The sequence below is a fragment of the Medicago truncatula genome, chromosome 6 (assembly GCF_003473485.1).
Source record: "Medicago truncatula cultivar Jemalong A17 chromosome 6, MtrunA17r5.0-ANR, whole genome shotgun sequence".
Taxonomy (NCBI): domain Eukaryota; kingdom Viridiplantae; phylum Streptophyta; class Magnoliopsida; order Fabales; family Fabaceae; genus Medicago; species Medicago truncatula.
Window position 1 is genome coordinate 13,201,113 of NC_053047.1, and position 19,934 is coordinate 13,221,046.

Below are 19,934 nucleotides of genomic sequence, written 5' to 3' on the forward strand. Positions count from 1 at the left end.
TCTATTATAGAGATTGGATGGTTAATTTAGAACATATTTTGCGTGAGGGTGCATTTTGACAAAACAAACCACAAAATTTGACCTTAAATAAAGCATTTGAACAAATTACTTCAATCATGCAATTGATTTTGATTAATCATAAATCTAGACTTTCAATCCATATACACATTGTATTACCAAAAATTTGAACTTTTTTTTATATAAAAAAAAAAAAAAAATCAAACATCCACCAAACATGTTTTCATTTAACAACACATCAAAATTCAAACATTAACACAAGGAAAACTATGCTTGCATACCAAATTATCCAGATATCAACATATTCATGAAACTTTAAAATTACATCCCACCAAATTAAACATAAACATAACATAACCCACAAATAAATACTTCAGATATAGAAGATGTGAAATCCCACAACCTTTGGGAACTATTCACTACAACCTTGATGATCAATGGAGGGCGAACGCCGCTACCACCTGCTACCCTTACGAGTGCCTAAGAATACCTCCCCAGACATTCTACGACGAAGAATTACCATGAGAAACGATGGACTACCACTAATTTCTTCACATCACCAAGATCCATCTAGCTGGATTTGAAATAAGAAGAGCTTTGGTCAACTAGGGTAGTGTATGTGATATCTACTACAAATTTGGGAAAATATAGCGCCTCATAAATAGCGCTTTTAACACTAAAGCGCTGTAAATTAAAACAAGGAGGTCTTAGCTAGCGCTATTTTGGAAAAGCGCTATTTATTCTTTTTAGTTTATATAGCGCTTTGTATTGAAAGCGTCGGTATGGGTTAAATAAAAATAATAAATATTTTAAAAAAAAACAGGATAAATTTTATATGGCGCTTTTGATGGAAAGCGCTATAAATAATGCAACCTTAAATAGCGCTACTGAATGCTTTTGAATGACAGCGCTTATAGGTTAAAAAAAGCGCTATTTATGCAAACATAAGCATTAACACTATAACCTTCAAATCCCTTATTCGATTCCCTGTGCTGATATTTTTTCTTTTTTTAAATGAGAAACGCTTTGAACTAATGATCCCTTGTTCGATCCCTGCATAACACATATTTCGGATTTTTTTTCAATTTTTATGAAAAATCAATTGCTGTATCAAAACACACATTTTTTAAATTTTTTTCTTCATATATATCACTTAAAATATTATTTACACGCAAAATTTTCCAAAAAAGATATCCCATGTTTTTTGTATGAAACCAACCGTTTTTTCTTTTTTATAAACAACTTAATTAAAAAAAAATAACATACACACTTATCATATAATTGCTTATACAAAAGCTATTTCTACAACACTATATAAAATAGGGTTAATTAAGTTTTTAGTCCTTATAAATATTCACAGTTTTGTTTTTAGTCCCTACAAAATAAAATCACACTTTCTAGTCCCTATAAAATTTTCCATCAGCATTTTTAGTCCTTATAAAATTTCCCATCAGCACTTTTAGTCCCTGTCAAAAATTTCCATCAACAATTTTGGTCCCTAAAATGCTTAAGAAAAATGTCACATGGACTAAAGAGTGAGATTTTATTTTGTAGGGACTAAAAATAAAACTGTAAATATTTATAGGGACTAAAAACTTAATTAACCCTATAAAATAAAGTCAAACTACTTTCATATAAGTTATGAGTTGTTTTCGTAAGTTATCATAGAGAGCTAATAAAAATAAGCTAAAAATAAGGCTAAAATATGGTTTTGGTCCCTGCAAATATGTCTCGTTTTGGTTTTAGTCACTGTAATTTTTTTTTTTTGTTTTTGGTCCCTACAAAATATTTTACTTTTGAAAATAGTCCCTCCTTTTTAAAAATCAAAAAATTTTGCAGGGACTATTTTTCTAATAGATGGGTTCAGTCATCATGTGTCACATGTGCAACCCATCACAAAAGTGGGGCCAGGGACCAAAACCAAAACGATGCATATTTGCAAGGACCAAAAACAACAATTTTTTTTACAAGGATTAAAACCAAAAGGATACATATTTGCAGGGACCAAAATCATGTTTTAGCCCTAAAAATAACTTATATTCATGTCATAAGTTAGATAGTTTATGCCAAAATCTGAACTATTCATCTTCTAAGCATCGAGTTACAATTAAAGTAAAGACTAATAAAGCAATTAGATGCAAGTAGAACACAAAAAAACTAATTACATCACCCAAAACATTCTTCAATTTCATCAACCTTATAATCAAAATGATAGTTTACACAATACAACACCCAAAACATTCTGCAATTTCATCAACCTTATACAAGTGAAGTAACGGAACAAAACATAAGTTTAATCCACACTGCAAAATAAAATCACCATAAATAAATTAAACATTATAATGAACAAATAGTTAGATTAAATACCAGAAAGTGAGATATATAAGTCGTAATCAAAGAATAAATAATGAGCATCACATACTAATTTTATGGAAATTACTATTATGCCCTTCATTAAAACTAATATTTTTCAATCCAATTTTCATTTGTCATCAATTGAAGTTTGATTTTGTTGATGGTAGTTTTACAAATTTGGTTTTTGTCTTTGCTAATTGCTTTTGATTATCACTTTGACTAGAGTCATACAAAGTAACCTTTGCATTGGATTAGAAAATCATAATAGCTGTTATTCCAAACTTGCTTTGAGAATAAGTTCGTCCAAATGTAAAACACTTTATTTCAAATTCCATCATAACAAAATCAATATGTTTGATTATCAAACAAAACTAGTTAATCAGTAATATTTTCAAAGGTCATGAGATCAAGATGGTTGTGTGGTTTAGGAAAGATTTGAATTTCATGAAGTAAAAAAATAGGAATGTGACTTCACTCATATAACCTGTAGAAATTTTATAAGCGAGGCTGAGTTTTAAACTTAGAATATCAGTTTTAACATTATTTGTTTATATATTGTGAAATCATAGTTCAGGGTTAATCTTAATCCCCTAAATATAGTTTTAATGTTACAAATTTCCATTTCCTAAATGCTAAGGCTAAGCTGCTTTGTATTACAGAAGTTTGATTTTGTTGATGGTAGTTTTACAAATTTGTTTTTAGAAATCCAAAATAAACAGAGGCATACCTACTTTGATCTTGCTGTTATGTTCCTATTTTGAACCTATTTTGTACCTACTTTGATTGTTGTTGATCTTGCTGATTTGTTATAATTTATAAATTCATTATATCTCTTTCTGATCTTGTTGTTATGTTCCTATTTTGATTTGCTTATTTTGCATACTACTCTTTCTGATCTTGTTGTTGGTTTATTACGACTTAAATGTGTCGTGTTTAATATGATTTATATATTATAGATTATATACTATAGCTATGTGTATGTATTCTGTTCTATTTTCAGATTGATTAAAAACTAAAATTAACAAGTTTGAATTGAATATGGTTTTAGTGTTGTGCTTTGATTATTTTAGTTAATTAATTACATGAACTGTGACAACATGTAGAATATATTCATGTGCTGTTATATATGGCAGAAGATGTTAATATTGTAGGCGTAATAGTTTTGTACCCTTTTGTAGATAGAAAAATCAATTGTTTCTTAGATTAACTTTAAGAAACAATGGATAAAAAATGGATGTTTGCGGACCGATTTTCAGAGGAATATGAAAATGGAGTAGAAGAGTTTGTTAAGTTTGCTGTGAAACATGCCACTGACCGCGATCGAATCATTTGTCCTTGCTTAGATTGTTGTTATGGAGGAAGGGGTAATGGGGATGTGTTGCGAAATCATTTACTGGCGAACGAAATTGATCGAAGCTACACATGTTGGACAATGCATGGTGAGATGAGTAACAACAACGTAGATTTTCAGAATAATGAGACATCTGAATCAAATGAATTTGACACAAATACATTTGACCATGATCGAGTTGACGAAAAGCTAGATGTAGTTGAAGAAGATCTTCGGGATTGTCCTGAAATGTTTGAGAGATTGGTTAGTGATTCAGAGAAACCATTATATGATGGTTGCAGCAAATTCACAAGAATGTCTGCAGTATTGAAGTTGTACAATATAAAAGCGAGAAATGGATGGTCTGATAAAAGCTTCACAGACTTGTTAACCCTTCTGATAGATATGCTGCCAAAGGATAATGTTCTTCCTAGTAGAAACTATGAAGCCAAAAAAATGTTGTGCTCGATTGGCATGAGTTATGAAAAAATACACGCTTGTCCTAACGATTGCATTCTGTTTTGAAATGAATACGCATCGTTAGATGAGTGTCCTAAATGTAACGTCTCTCGATATAAGAAAGAATTTATTCCTGCGAAAGTCGTATGGTATCTTCCTATAATACCGAGATTCAGGCGCATGTTTAGTAATGAATTTTATTTTTTGTAGTGTTCTCGCCAAGAAAATGGTATAGATTGCGGGTACTTTGTGATGAGGTTTATGAAAGAGATTTTCATTTCAAAACTAAATGAGATTCCAAAGCTGGTATATGTTATTTTTTATATTAAAGTATAATGCTGGTATATGTTATTTTTTATATTAAAGTATAATATTTGTATATATTATTTAAGTTTATTAAGTAACATGGTTATTTTTTGTTATAATATATGCAATAAATTGAGGGTTTTAAGTGTGTGACATACTCAAATGATACACTAAGAGAAATCCAAGAAGAATGGTGTCAGTTCATGATGAGCCTTTTGTTTATATGATATTTTTATGATAAGGGTGAGTTTCATGTTTCAAAATATATTTGCTAGAAGTGGTAGTGTTTTTAATTTATTATCTTGCTTTAATTTGTACTATGATCAGCAGTACTTTGAATTTGTCTCTAATATAATATAGTTGCTTATTGCTTAATGGAGTTTTCTGCCATATATATGCAGGTGGTGGAGAGTGAACAAAATTTGGAAATGAATAATGATTTGCCTGCTTTTTGTGAATAAAAATTTTGAGACGACCAACAAGATAGATGAAGACATGCTACCATAGAAGATTTTGATCTTTATATTAACTAATTAATTGTAACTTTCAGATATCCATGTTACCATATTAGTGGCTATACATTTCTGACATTTATGCTATATATACATACATTTTTTTATGATATGTTTAAGTTTTATTTGATAAATAATAGTCTCAATTTTAATGTGCAAAAAATATACATATTTCCCTTAGAAAAATTTTATATATATATATATATATATATTTTATCTTATCTGTAAAAATAAAAAATATATTTATCCTAAAAAAAATATTTAATGTTTTTCCTAGCGCTTTTTTCATGTGTAAAGCGCTATATAAACTTAGTGTTACATAGCGTTTTAAAACAAAAACGCTATTTTTTTACTAGTGAAAACGTTATTTCAAACGCCTTTTAGACAGCGTTTATTATTGAAAGCGCTACCTAATGATTATCTTTGCTGGCCCTTTTTGACAAAAGCGCTATCTAAACCTAGTGTTACATAGCTTTTTCAAACATAAACGCTATTTTTTGAAGTGAATGCGTTATTTTAAATGCCTTTTAGATGGCGTTTATTATAAAAAGCGCTATCTAAGGTTAATCTTTGCTAGCGCATTTTGACAAAAGCGCTATTTAAACAATACTTTAGATTGCGCTTTTTACAAAAAAAGCGCTATATTACCTTTACTAGCGCCATTTACAGTAGCGCTATGAAAGCGCTAGCTAAAGCAAAAAGAAAAGCGCTATATAAACTCATTTTTGTAGTAGTATGTACTCTGAATTATTCAAAATTTTGCAAGTCTCCTAATAAATTTGTATATAAAGTTATAGGTCAAGTGGCTAGTTTGTTTTAATTTTGGTCCCTGTACCGTTGTTCGAAACTCTCATTTAGTATTTTTTTTGTTTAAAAAATACAAATATTAACAGAGAAACGCAGAAACTATCAAATCAAAGCAGGTATTGAACTCAAGACACCAACATTATGCGCACGCTGCTTTACCACTACGCTACATGCAAACAGTTGTCATGTACGTTGTAACACCCCGTTTTCCCAATATACAAATTTCTTAAACAATTATCAGAGTAAAAACCATAAACGGGATATCACATAGAAACGTAATCCAAAACAGTTAAATAATGATTTAACCTTCACAAATTATCTTTAACATAGCAGCGGAAAATCATAATCATAATTCGTAGAACGATTTTGGCACGCAGGCCCAACAAGTATCTCAAAAGAGTTTATCAAAACATAAGCAGTTCACGTAAAAGAATGAAGCATGTTATAGCATAAAACCCCATCCTATTACGTATCAGAGCGACCTAGACGACACAGTGAAGGCAAGGCCAACTCACGAAGCAACTGCACACTAAGCACGATCACCTGCAAGTTACCCATACGAAGGGCAACATTTTCAAGCAGAAGGGGTGAGATTTCATAATAAAATAACATTAATCAATGTAATTGCGAATCATAATTAACATCATAATCATTCCATTATTAACTTTGCATAAATGCTAAACAGTTATCACGTAATCATACATCCAATTCATTATGAACAACGTAACATAATCAATAACACTTATCACGTAATCACATATTCATTCATTATCAACAAGGCATCTTAATCATGACAATGTGACAATGCTCCTAGACTCCTTTTATGCATGTGGTACCAATCGTCATCATAAGTATTAATATACTTTAATCGTGCGGAGGACAAAGCTCCTATAAACGTGCGGAGGACAAAGCTCCTAATTTTCGTGGTGAGGACTAAGCTCAATGATATGCTATGCATGGACACATATGAACAAAACAACGTAATCGACTTATCAACATGCATCCAATAATTTGGAGCTAGACTTCATCATATACTTATGCACTTAGTTAAATAACAGAAGCAGCATAAACAGGTCACATAACAAGATGATATCATTATATCAAAGCACATAATTTGTATCATTATCACATCTCCTTATCTTGCATGAATATACAATACAATAGTTCATATTCAATTAATATTAATATAACTTAAACAACTCTACAGTCTGCATTAAACGACATCACCAGGTCTCATTACCAGCTAGGGGTTCACTCTTAATCAACAAGTGCGACACAGATCGCATAAACACATAAACAAGTTCATCCTGGTTGTACTCGTGAGGCGAGAGTACTTACTCGCCATGGCGAGTACCTCTCAACTCCCAAACTAAGCTTGTTCTGGGTTCCCTCTGATCCTAAATTCATTCCTAATCAATACTAGGTATGTTCAGGCACTCATAGGCATCCAAGGTCCAACTAAAAAGGTCGAAACACAAAATATGACATGCACTCTGCCTAAGCTCGCGAGGCGAGGAGGGGTTGCTCGCCATGGCGAGTTGAACCAAACAACTCGCGAGGCGAAAAGGAAGGGCTCGCGTGGCGAGCGATGAAGATCATCACTCGCGAGGCGAGGATCATCACTCGCCGTGGCGCGCGATGAACAGAAGCACGGGCAGACTAGGGTTTTTCTCAAAAATCCTTCACACAACATGGTTCAAAGCCTAATTTTGATTCAATAATCCATCCTAAACATGTTCTAAGGTTAAAGGACGGTTTCTACATCAATCTAAACAAGTTTTACCGTTTGATCATCAATTTTTAGGGTTTTGACCTAATTCCAAAACTTCTCTAAATCAATCCTAACTTTGTCAACTAATCATCAAAATTACAACAATCAATGCTATTGAATTATTAGTCTCACCCTTACCTTGTATGAAGAAAATCGCAGCACTCTACCTTGGTTCCTCTAGACTTGGCTTTTTCTCCCTTTTCCAAAAGTTTTCACGTACAAAGAGTTTCTAAAATATTAGGTCTTCTCCTATTTATATCTTTTTCTAATTACTTATCTTATCTCACTTCCTCCCCCAAAACTATCTAAAATATCAAAACAACCCTTAACTAAATATTTTATATTATTTTCAAATCTTTATTTTATTTAACAATAAAATAATTCTCATATCCTTATCAAATCTTCCAAAACTCATAACTTAACACGTCATCGATCAAATCATCATAAATCATCAAAACATATCAAAATCATGCATATACTATATAATTATAACATAATGGCCTAAACTCGATTAAATAATGATTAAACGAAAGTGGGCGTTACATACATCATATAAATGTTAATATATATATATAACATAACATTTAGATAAAAATATCTTTCCGCAGTCTTGTTCATGAGATAGATATGGATTTGAAAGTTTATATCAAGTAGGACTTTTGAGGTAAGGCTTCCTTTCCATGACAAGGACAAGTCAAGTAATTCGGTCCACGAGTCCAACGAGTAGCCATTTGTAATACAGAACAACCGTTGGGCTAGTCTTCCGTCCGAGCTTCTTCGCGATGTTTTTAAATGATTAGAAGAAAGTGAGAGTATATAGACTGCTTGAAAAGCATGTTGCTACATGTGCTTCTGTTTGCAAATCTGAGAGAAATGTGCAAAAAAATTGTTAGAATTAGAGTCTAGTGGGAAGATTACTTTCTTGGGTACTACTACAAAAAAGGGCTTAAATAGCGATTTTTTTTTTGCTTTAGCTAGCGCTTTCGAAGCGCTATGTAATCTGGCGCTGGTAAAGGTTATATAGCGCTTTAAAGTAAGCAAAAAGCGCTATCTAAAGATGGCCTTATATTGCGCTTTCACAAATAAACGCTATCTAAGGACGGGATTGACATAGCGCTTATGCCTATAAAAACTATCTAAGGGGGATTATATATAGCGCTTATACCTTTAAACGCTATCTAAGGTTGGGTTAAGATAGCGCTTTCTTCTACTACAATATATGCAGAAAATCTGTGGTATTTTTTTGGATTAAAATCTAAATCAGTTCTACATAATATTTTATACCATAGCAAAGAATTAATTTTTTTTTTTTGCATGTAATAATTGAGACGGGTGTATTTATCCAATAAAACTTTAATATATCATAAAATGTAGGTAATTGTTACAACATAAAAGATACAAATGTATCACTACTATCTTAAATCTCTAAGAAGTTACAAAATAATAGAATATCTCTTGAGTTACAACTAGTCAACAGAAACATCAAAATCTTCTTAGCAAGCAATCTTATCCTCTGTTTCTCTGTTGTCTCAACCTTTCTCCCCATAACAAGCCATAGAAGATGTTATACAAACAAACAGACAGATTATGATGCACTTCCATTTTTGAGATCTTCCTTCACCTAAATATAGGGAAAAAAGAAAGACATTCAATGAAAATAAGTAATTCTTTAGTACGACATTATATTTGGTCCCATATTTAATGTTTGCATAATTCACAACTTAGCGTAACTCACACATTCAAGTGTATTAGAGCAGCCTGAGTATAATTAACAAGGCAAATGTATTTTTAAGGGATTTATCAGGGCAATTTTATATCCTTTTCTTGCTTATAATTTATTAGGACTCTTGTATGATTGTCTATATATATAATATAATTAGAGCCTGTAATTTGTCAAACTCCTTAAAAAATAAACAATCATTAAACATTAATATGAATAAAACTTTCAAGTATATCTATTAAAAAATTTACTAATCTAAACACTACCTACTATATATATTGTCAATAGACACATATCCAACTTATGATACTATTACTAACTAAACAAACAACAAACACCAAAAAAACAATGAGCCAAGTAATGGGCAATTTTCAACACAAATAAATCAAAAAATTGAAGGTAAAACTTACTTTTATTTGCCTACCAAGTCCACTGGCCATGTTAATCATTTTTATGTAAGGTCATTCTTCTACCGTCTCATAAACCTGGTAATATGAAATCAACATTATTTAAAGCAAAAGCTCACCCAGAACAGCCATTAGAAGTATATATATTGAAGACTTGCCTTCTGATCATATAATTCATAACAAAAAAAATTCACAACATCACAAACTAAGTTTTCAACTAAACAAGACATTTATCATGCTGTATTACGATCAATTTGATTTAAACTTACCAATCAAGGGATGAAACATAACATAACAAAATCAATTAGTTTTAGGGTTACCTACATGTTTCATCGCCGGAGATGTGGCCACAAGAAATCGCATCGCTGCCGGAGAAGAGTGGTGAACAACGACGGAATGCACAATAGCCCAAAAGAGTAATGAACGACGAAGTTTGTGAAGGGTTGAGGTCGTGAACGGAGGAGTGGCGAGAAATCGTGAATGGAGGAGATGAATCGATGAAGGTTGTGAAAGGATATCATGTTCGATTGAGGAAGTTTCACAAAGTTTGTGGAGAAATCCTTTTTCACGATGAATGTGATTATTGGTGTGGGTTTGAATAGCTAAAAGGTTCTATAAGAAGTTGACTGAGAATTTAATATAAAAAAATGCCAATTGAAATTTATTGTTTCTTTAAATAAATTACTCACCGTTCATTTTTTTTGTTGTTTGTTCATAAAATAACTTAATAATGTAGTTGACTGGGAATTTAATAAAAAAAAAAAGCAAACTAAGTTGACGTGGCACTCTAAGTGAGGTGCCACGTGTTATTTTTTTTTATCAAAAATTGGCCTTGGGGGCCAAAACTGCTACAGTTGCAAAACTTAAGGGGCGGTTTTGTAGTTTTTTTTTTAGGGGGCCAAAATCGCAACTTCGTGAAAGTTAGGGGGTGAAAACTGCTATTAAGCCTTAAATATATTACTACTAGTGTGTGTATGGTTCTACAACGACATAAGTTGATTTTGATTGAATTGATTTTGTAAAATCACTTTTAGTAAAAGTGAGTTTAAGATAAAGTAATTATGTTTTGATACATTCATGCAAAAGTGAGTTAAACAATAAATTTAAGTAAAAAAACGTTTTAACGAAAAAGCTGTAGATTTTAGCGTTAACCAAAAATGCATTAGAAGAATATGATTCTATCAGAGCCTGGTTTCGATCCAGGGACCTATGGGTTATGGGCCCACCATGCTTCCGCTGCGCCACTCTGATCTTGTTGAAATATATTCTATATGTTATGTAACAATGATACCAAAGCAATAACATCATAATCCACCATTCCTCAGTTAACGGTGAGGTAAGACACGATACAAAAATTGATGAGTAAATTACACTCTCCTCCCCTTAAAGATGCTTGAATTACACTCCCCTCCCCTCCTATGTTAAAATATACACTCTCCTCCCCTCTTAGTTATAAATTTTTGCACCCCCTCCCCTAAGAGAAGCTTGAATTACATTCTCCTCCCCTCTTATGTTAAAATTTACACTTTACTCCTTCGATATTTTTTTTTAATTTCTAATAATGTAGCAAAAAAATAAAAGTCTAACACACTTCGAAAAAAAAATAGTATTGCGGGTCTATTTTAATATAATCTAAATTTGAATACGTATTTTTCGCTATTTTTATTCACAATTTCATTAACATGTATTTTTAAACCCTATAATAAAATATGAAACAACCCAAAATAAAATTAAACATGTGAAAAATTACTAAAAACAAAATATCATAATTATTTAAAAGTTCATTTTATACTCTAAATTATAAAATCAATAGCAAAATAATTAAAGTTAATTATTATTGACATTTAAATTATGAAAAAAATGAATTTATGTTTCTTAAATGGGAGTTCAAAATTAGTATATATCATAAAAATATTAATTTATGTTAAAATAGATTAAAGTGCAGTGCATATTTAATTATTAAGGGAGTGAGTTGTAATTCAAGCATCTTTTAAGGGAGGAGAGTATAAATTTTATTTTTCAAGGGAGGGAAGTGTATATTTTAACATAAGAGGGGAGGGGAGTGTAATTCAAGCTTCTCTTAGGAGAGGGGAGTGTAATTTACTCAAAATTGATTTGGAGAAACACGATGGAATGAGGCCTTTTGTGATTTCTCATAAGAAACGCCATGGAATGAAGTGTTTTGTCATTTTATGCAAATCAAAATTTAAAAAGAAAAATATATGGAATTGAAATATATACTTTTTTTTTAAGGGATGAATTGCAATGTATACTTGTTCGTGTAATTTTGACGATGGATATTATCGTGCTTGTCAGCATTTTCCTTTAAAAAATCTCTAAAAAAAAATTTAAGCAAAATAAATTTTGTTTAAAGTCAAAACAAACGCACCTCATGTTAATGTTGTATTCTTTATAACATCAAATCATGTGAGTAATTGTTACTTAGACTTTATAACGTTGCGTAAAAAAAAATGACTTTGCAATGCTCAAGTCCTCAACTTATCACTATATTCTTATTAGTTGCACCTGCTCAAGTTTCTTCTTTTGGCAAGACGAAGTAGAGGAATGACTTGCATAGAGTACATTCTATCATAAATAGATGCAGATAACATATCAAGGTATGGGAACACTTACATTTTGAATATAAATATAACATGAACATCTATTTTAATGATGGCTCAATTTAGTTGCTATATTTTCCATATATATATGTTAATATTGTGAACGTGCAAAGAAATTGTTTGTACTGTTACCATTGAATCCAGTGTGAATATCACTTTCTTTATTTTCCTAGAGCAGGTTGTTTTTCCATAATCATCTACTTTGTTCAATATACATTTGAAATTCGTGAGTTCGTGTTTGGTTCTACAGTGATGAAAGTTGATTTAGTTAATTTATTTTAAGTAAAAATTGAGTTTAAGGTGAAATAGTTTATGTTCAATAATCTTCTTGGAAGTGAGTTGAACAATAAGTTTAAGTGTTTCTTAATAGTGAATGTGCAATGAAATTGTTAGTACGGTTACAGTTGAATCCAGTGTGAAGAAACATTATCAATATGCTTTTTTTTTTGTAAAAAACAAAACATTTATGAGAGTCTGGTTTTTGATCCAGAGATTGTGTGTTATGAGCCCACCACGCTTACGTTGGGCCACTCTATTTTTGTTGTAAATCTATATTCTATGTAATTTTATTACATTATGAAATGTTTATTACATCTTTCTTTAATAACCTAAACTTCTTCATAAATAAATCGAGTAATTTTACTTTGTGTTGCCTTGATTTGAAATCTTTTGTCGAATTGCATAAGACCTTCGTGTCTTTAATCATGTTCATTTTGTGTGAACTAATCAAATCATGAGTTCAATTCAATGGTGACACATTCTTTAAACTTTGGTGACGTCGTTATATAGTAAAACAATATCTTTTGATTTTTAATGTTGATACCACTACAAACAAGATCAAGTTTCATTATAAAATTTCTATTTGTATTTGTTTTCTATTAGTTATTGCATCAAAACTAAATTTTTGTACTTGATAATAATTGTTGTTGATAATAATAATTGAATTGTATCTAACTCAACCCAACAAAAGCGGTTATAAACATGTGTTCGGGTCATACCTCATTAAATGTGGAACCACGTGTTCGACAATATTTTAAGTTTTAAAAATTTAAATCATTTTTCACCATTTTTCAATATTATATTTCTATTTTTACCTCTTAATCAATGTCCTATGTAAATGAGTAAGTTTTCATGGGAAAAAAATTAACTTAAGACATAGAGCATTGAACCATAAGCATCTAATTAAGGCATATAGTATTGAACCACAAGCATCTAAGATGATATGGTTTAAAATTGATTAAGATCCACTCTATTTAAGATTATCTACATTTCTTCCATTAGAAGAAAGACACAAAGAAGTTTTTAAAATTGATAGAATCTGTTATCTACTTTTTGTAATTTTTTTATGGAATCTACTTTTTGTATTTATACCTCTCTAAATTGACTCTTTCATTACTTTTTAAAAATATCCTTTTAATATATGTCGTTACTTTTTAAGTAAAATTGTGACGCATTCATTATATATGTTCTTTGATTCTTACCATATAAACTTTTGGATTTAATTCTTCCACAGTTCAAAATTCATTTTGATATTACAAGAAAAATCGAAAAATGTTATGCAATGACAATTTATGCGTTTAAAAAAATATGATAAACACGGAGATCGGAGGATATAAATTGTATTAAAATATTGGGAAAAGTGAAAATTACAAAGGAACAAAGAGTGCTTATATAGAGCACAATCAATATTTCTTGGGACAAAACTTATATCCATTTCATATGCGTTTTTTGTATGATTCTTAATTAAAAATATATTTTTTGTGATTAAAACAAACTGAGAAAATTATAAATATAAAGAAATCATGAGTACTTCATTTAAGAAGCATACAAGAAGCACCTTAAAAAATGCATCCCGAGGTTTTTTTCCTTTTCATACAATCACTATTGTGCTTCTACTTTCATCTAAGAAGCATACAAATCATGATTTTTGTTCAATAGGAAAAGCACAGCCTATGTGCACCAACAAGTTCAAGACTCATTTTATGTGGGATTGGTAGTTCATAGCATATATTTTGTGATGGTGGATACCGGATGAGATAACCCCATGTAATTAATCTCTAGTGAGACTAACTATACACAACATTTCTTTTGTACATGATAGAAATCTTTTATAAGTTGCCCACTCGATAATACTCTTCTATGACGTATAGTACTTCAGAAAATACCATCGAACATTTAACAGTAATAATCTTATTACCAACATCATAACAAGTCTCACGTTGAAGGAACAAATACAAACATCAGCATATAAATGAAAAAAAAAAAAAAAATCCTAACCCATGATACTAAATATGTCCAACCCCAGCCTAGTTTAGATGTGAGCTACATTAAGTATGAGATAAAAAAAAATTACTTAACAAACGCACCCCATATTAATGTAGTTTTCTTTTTTCAATTATTTACTTACAAACACACCCCATAGTAGTACATTAAAACTATTTTTTTTAATATGCAATTTAATATGAGAGTATTTTTTTTTTGTTTTTATTTGAGGCAAAACATGAGAGTAAATTGTTACTTAGACTTTACAATGCTGCGTCATAAAAAAAAAATTAGTTAAAAATTGGTGGTTTTATCAGAGCCTGGTTTCAATCCAGGGACCTGTGGGTTATGGGCCCACCACGCTTCCGCTGCGCCACTCTGATCTTGTTGATTAAATTATACAATTTTAACTAATGCTATGTTTTACATCTTTTCTTAATAACCTTACTCATTCATGAATCAATCTGGTAATCTTACTGTGTTTCCTATATTTGAAATCTTTTGCCTAATTGTATAAGACCTTCATGTCTTTAATCTTGTTAATGTTAATTAAACCATGAGTTCAATCCAACGGTGGCGCATTCTTTAAACTTTGGTGATGTCATTATATAGTACAACAATATCTTTGGATTATTAGATTGATCATATTAATGTCGATACTACGGCGAACATGATCAATTTTCATTCTAAAATTTCTATTTGTATTTGTTTTCTATTAATTATAACATCAAAACTAATTTTTTTTACTTGATAATAATAATTGTTGTTTAGAATTGATAATGGTTAGAGTGTTTGCAATGGCCTACCTATATGTTTCGGCCCGTTTGGTGCACATGATATGATAGAGATAGGATATGAAAATGAATTGGATAAGGATAGGATATGATAATAACATGATAGAACTTATCCTATCATGTGTTTGGTGCACTCATAATGTTGACATGATATTATACATATAAACAAAAAACTTCATGTCACGCTTTGCTGTTATAGACTATTTGGCAAACATGCTCCTTAACATGTATGAATTAATGATTCAGGATTCACAATCAAAAAGTTTATGAGTGCTTACTTTATTAATGAGTTTGTTCCCACACATCGATTAGGTAAACAAATGATTTTTGAAGCGGTGGTACAGTGGGAAACAAACAAATAAACAGGAAGATATCGATTGAAAAACAAATAAATCACGATGATTGAAAAAAAAAACATCGATTAACAAATAAAAAATTAGGGAAAATTTGAAATTGGCATTAATCATCGATTAGGGTTGCAAAAAAGTATGAGAGTGGGTGGGAGGAGTCGATAGGGTTGTTTCAGATCATATTGGAGACGGAGTGCAGTTTGCAGATAGAGGGAGTAGAAGGAAGGTCTTTTGAGAAATATTAAAAGCGCATGTTTTTTGGTTTTTAGGTTGCTAACCCAGCCTAAACTAAGGATTAAAAAAACAAAGAGTTTATAGGATAAGATAAATAAAAGGTTTGATTTCTCATATCATATTGCTGCACCAAACAAAGGATTTAAATACGATAAGATAGAGTTATCATATCATGTCTCTCTATCATGCGCACCAAATTGTGTTCAATTGTATAAATTAGTCTTCAAATTTGAATTGTGTCTAACTCAACCTAACAAAACCGGTTCTAAGTACTTGTTTGTGTCATACCTCATTAAATATGGAACTCTTAACGGTTAGCAGTTATAGGACGAACTTCATGCCGCATCTTACTTCATATCATCCTTTCCAACAACATTTGGAGATGGTTTAGTTGTGTTATGCTTGACTCATGAGAAAATAATGTGTGCTCCATTTTTATACCTTTCTTTAAATGGAAAATGAATTAGATGATTCCTAAATTTTGTATAATGATTCAATTTTTGAACTGACAATTTCATTTTATTTCTTATCATTTGCAATTTAATATGAGAGTAATATTATTTTAAGGCAAATCATATGAGTAATTGTTACTTAGACTTTATAACGTTGCGTAAAAAAAAAAAAAAAAAGACTTTGCAATGCTCAATTTCCCAACATATCACTATATGCTTATTAGTTGCACTTGCTCAAGTTTCTTCTTTTTGCAAAACGAAGTAGAGGAAAGACTTGCACATAGTACATTCTATCATAAATAGATGCAGATAACATATCAAGGTATGGAACACTTACATTTTGAATATAAATATAACATGAACATCTATTTTAATGATGGCTCAATTTAGTTGCTATATTTTTCATATATTTATGTTAATATTGTGAATGTGCAAAGAAATTGTTAGTGTTGTTACCATTGATTCCAGTATGAAGATCACTTTCCTTATTTCCCTAAAGCATGTGTCTTTCCCGTAATCATTCACTTTGTTCAGTATATATTTGAAGTCTGTGAGTTCATGTTTAGTTCTATGGTGTGATGAAGGTTGATTTTGTTAATTTATTTTAAGTAAAAAGTGATTTTAAGGTGAAATAGTTATGTTCAATAATCTTCTTGGAAGTGAGTTGAACAATAAGTTTAAGTGTTTCTTTTAGAAAAATTGAAGACAAAATTTTATTTTTATTTGTTAAAAAAAACATAATCAATATGCTATTTTATTTTGTTAAAAAAAAGCTAAATTTCATATTTGGTCATCTAAATAATTTTTTAGTTTCATTTTGGTCCTCTAATTATTAAAAATTTCGTTTTGATCCCTAAACTCTATCTCTGTTTGTCAAAGTGGTCCTTTCCGTCAGTTTTTAACCTTAAATGTCTAAGGTGGATCAACATTGTAGACTGTCCACCATAGACCTTACTTATTTTTTAAATTTGAACCATTAGATCTTTTTGACAAAATAAAGATGATTGGATTCCATTATATCTTAGTGTAAACCACCAAAACTTAATTTATTTTTTTTACTTATCTTCATCTTATTCCCTCCTCTTTTCTCCATCTTCATCATATCTTCATACACCTTCATTTGCCTTCAAACCTAGAAAATAAAAAATAAAAAACTCAAATTCATTTTTTTAAATCGGAATCTTCGTCGCTTCTTCTTCTTCTTCCTTCAAGACTCATAAATCCCCAAATTATTATCATCTCCTCCCACTCATCATCACCCCCAATTTATTACCAGAGCTACAAATTAAATCATGTATCCATCACTAAACAACCCATTGTGATTAAAAGTTATACTACACATACCAAAACCTGCATGTATGATCAATTCTATATATTTCAATCTCCAAGTCAATTTTTAGGAAATGAAACACAGCAACAATCGTTGAAGAAACAAAAAAAACACTGTCTTTTGCAATTGGTTCAAAATCAAACATTTTTTCTTCTTTTTTCAAAAAAATATAAAAAATACCCAGATGAAAAAACTGTGACTTTGAGTGAAGAAAGTGGTAAAGGTTGAAGCTTTAGGGAAATTAAAACTATTGAGTTGTTTATAGGTTGAAGCTTTAAGGTGAGTCTTTGTTTTGATGATGGGTGAGTTTGGTTTCGTTGAAGATGATGAAACAGCAAACCCTGATTTGAAGCAATTGTGATGTGTTGGTTTCAACGTATTAGAAACATGGTGCGGAATAATGCGAAGAATTCGTAAGGGGTTGTGGTGACAGAGGTGGAAGCTTTTGGGGTGGTTTTTGGGATTTATGAAGTTTCGGTGGTGATGGTTTTTATATTTTAGGTTTCTCAGATTTATGTATTGAGGTTTATGGAATTTAAGTTTTTTATTGCACATGTTTTTTTTTTTTTTTTAGTTTTAGAATTTGAAGTTATTTTGGTTCTGAGTAATATGATGAAGATCATGAAGAAGATGAAGATCATGAAGAAGAAGAAGAAGAAGAAGAAGAAGAGGGAAGATGAAGAAAAGTGAAATATTAAACATTAGAAAAATACAATGGACCTACAATCAAATCGTTTAAGTCATATAAAAAATATTAAACATTAGAAAACTAACAGAAGGGACCAATTTGACTAATAAAAATGGTGTTAAGGGATCAAAATGAAACTTTTATTATTTTAAACTAAAAAACACATTAATTTTATTAGAGCGGTTTCAATCTAAGAACATGTGGGTTATTGGTCCACCATGCTACCGTTGCACCACTCTGATTTCCGCTACACCACTTTGATTTTGTTGTAAATCTATATTTGATGTAATTTATTACATTATGCAATGTTGATTACATCTTTCATTAATAAATAAACTCTTCATAAGACTTTCATGTTCATATTGATTAGAAATCTTACTTTCTGTTACCTTGATTTAAAATCTTTTGTCGAATTGCATAAGACCTTCATGTTTTTAATCATGTTCATGTTGTGTGAACTAATCAATGGTGGCACATTCTTTAAACTTTGGTGACTTCATTATATAGTAAAACAATATCTTTAATTTTATTAGATTGATCATATTAATGTTGATACCACTACAAGATCAATTTTCATTCTAAAATTTCTATTTGTATTTGTTTTCTATTAGTTCTTCAAAACTAAATTTTTGTACCTGATAATAATTGTCGTTTAGACTTGATAATGATTAACAATTTTGCAATGGCCTACCTATATGTTTAATTGTATAAATTAGTCTTAAAATTTGAATTGTATCTAACTCAACCTAACAAAACCGATTATAAGCATGTGTTCGGGTCATACCTCATTAAATGTGGAACCATAACACGTGTTCGACAATATTTTAAGTTTTAAAAAGTTAAATTAATCATTTTTCATCAGTTTTTAATACAATATTTATATTTTTATCCTCTTAACCAATGTCTTTAAGTAAATGAGTAAGTTTTCAAGAAGAAGAAAAAAAATAACTTAAGAGATAGAGCATTGAAAGCATCTAAGATGATATGGTTTAATATTGATTAAGATCCACTCTATTTAAGATTATCTACATTTCTTGCATTTGAAGAAAGACACAAAGAAGTTTTTGAAAGTGATATGATCTGTTATCTACTTTTTGTATTTTTTTTATGGAATCTACTTTTTTTATATATACCTCTTTAAATGGACTCCTTCATTACTTTTTAAAAATATCCTTTCAATATATGTCATTACTTTGTAAGTAAAGTTATGACGCATTCATTATATATGTTCTCTGATTCTTACCATATAAATTTTTGGATTTAATTCTTCTACCGTTCAAAATTAGTTTTGATATTACAAGAAAAATGTTATGCAATGACAATTTGTACGTTTAAAAAAACAAGATAAAGTTCATAGAAGAGAGAAAAACACAGAGATTGAAGATATAAATTGTATTAAAATATTGGAAAAGGTGAAAATTACAAGGGAATAAAGAGTGATTATATAGAGCACAATCAATTTTTCTTAGGACAAAACTTATGTCCATTTTATATGTATTTTTTGTATGATTTTTTAAT

The 19,934-nt window shown here is 30.2% G+C and overlaps 1 long non-coding RNA gene across 1 annotated transcript; it reads right to left on the reverse strand.

Moving 5' to 3' along the window:
• Nucleotides 1-8,895: 8,895 nt before the first annotated feature.
• On the reverse strand, nt 8,896-10,285 carry LOC112422576 (uncharacterized). The gene is made up of 3 exons (XR_003013011.2): nt 10,010-10,285; nt 9,689-9,763; nt 8,896-9,179 (listed from the first exon to the last, which is right to left on the reverse strand). It is a non-coding gene; the product is annotated as an uncharacterized lncRNA (long non-coding RNA).
• Between the last annotated feature and the right edge of the window lie 9,649 nt (nt 10,286-19,934).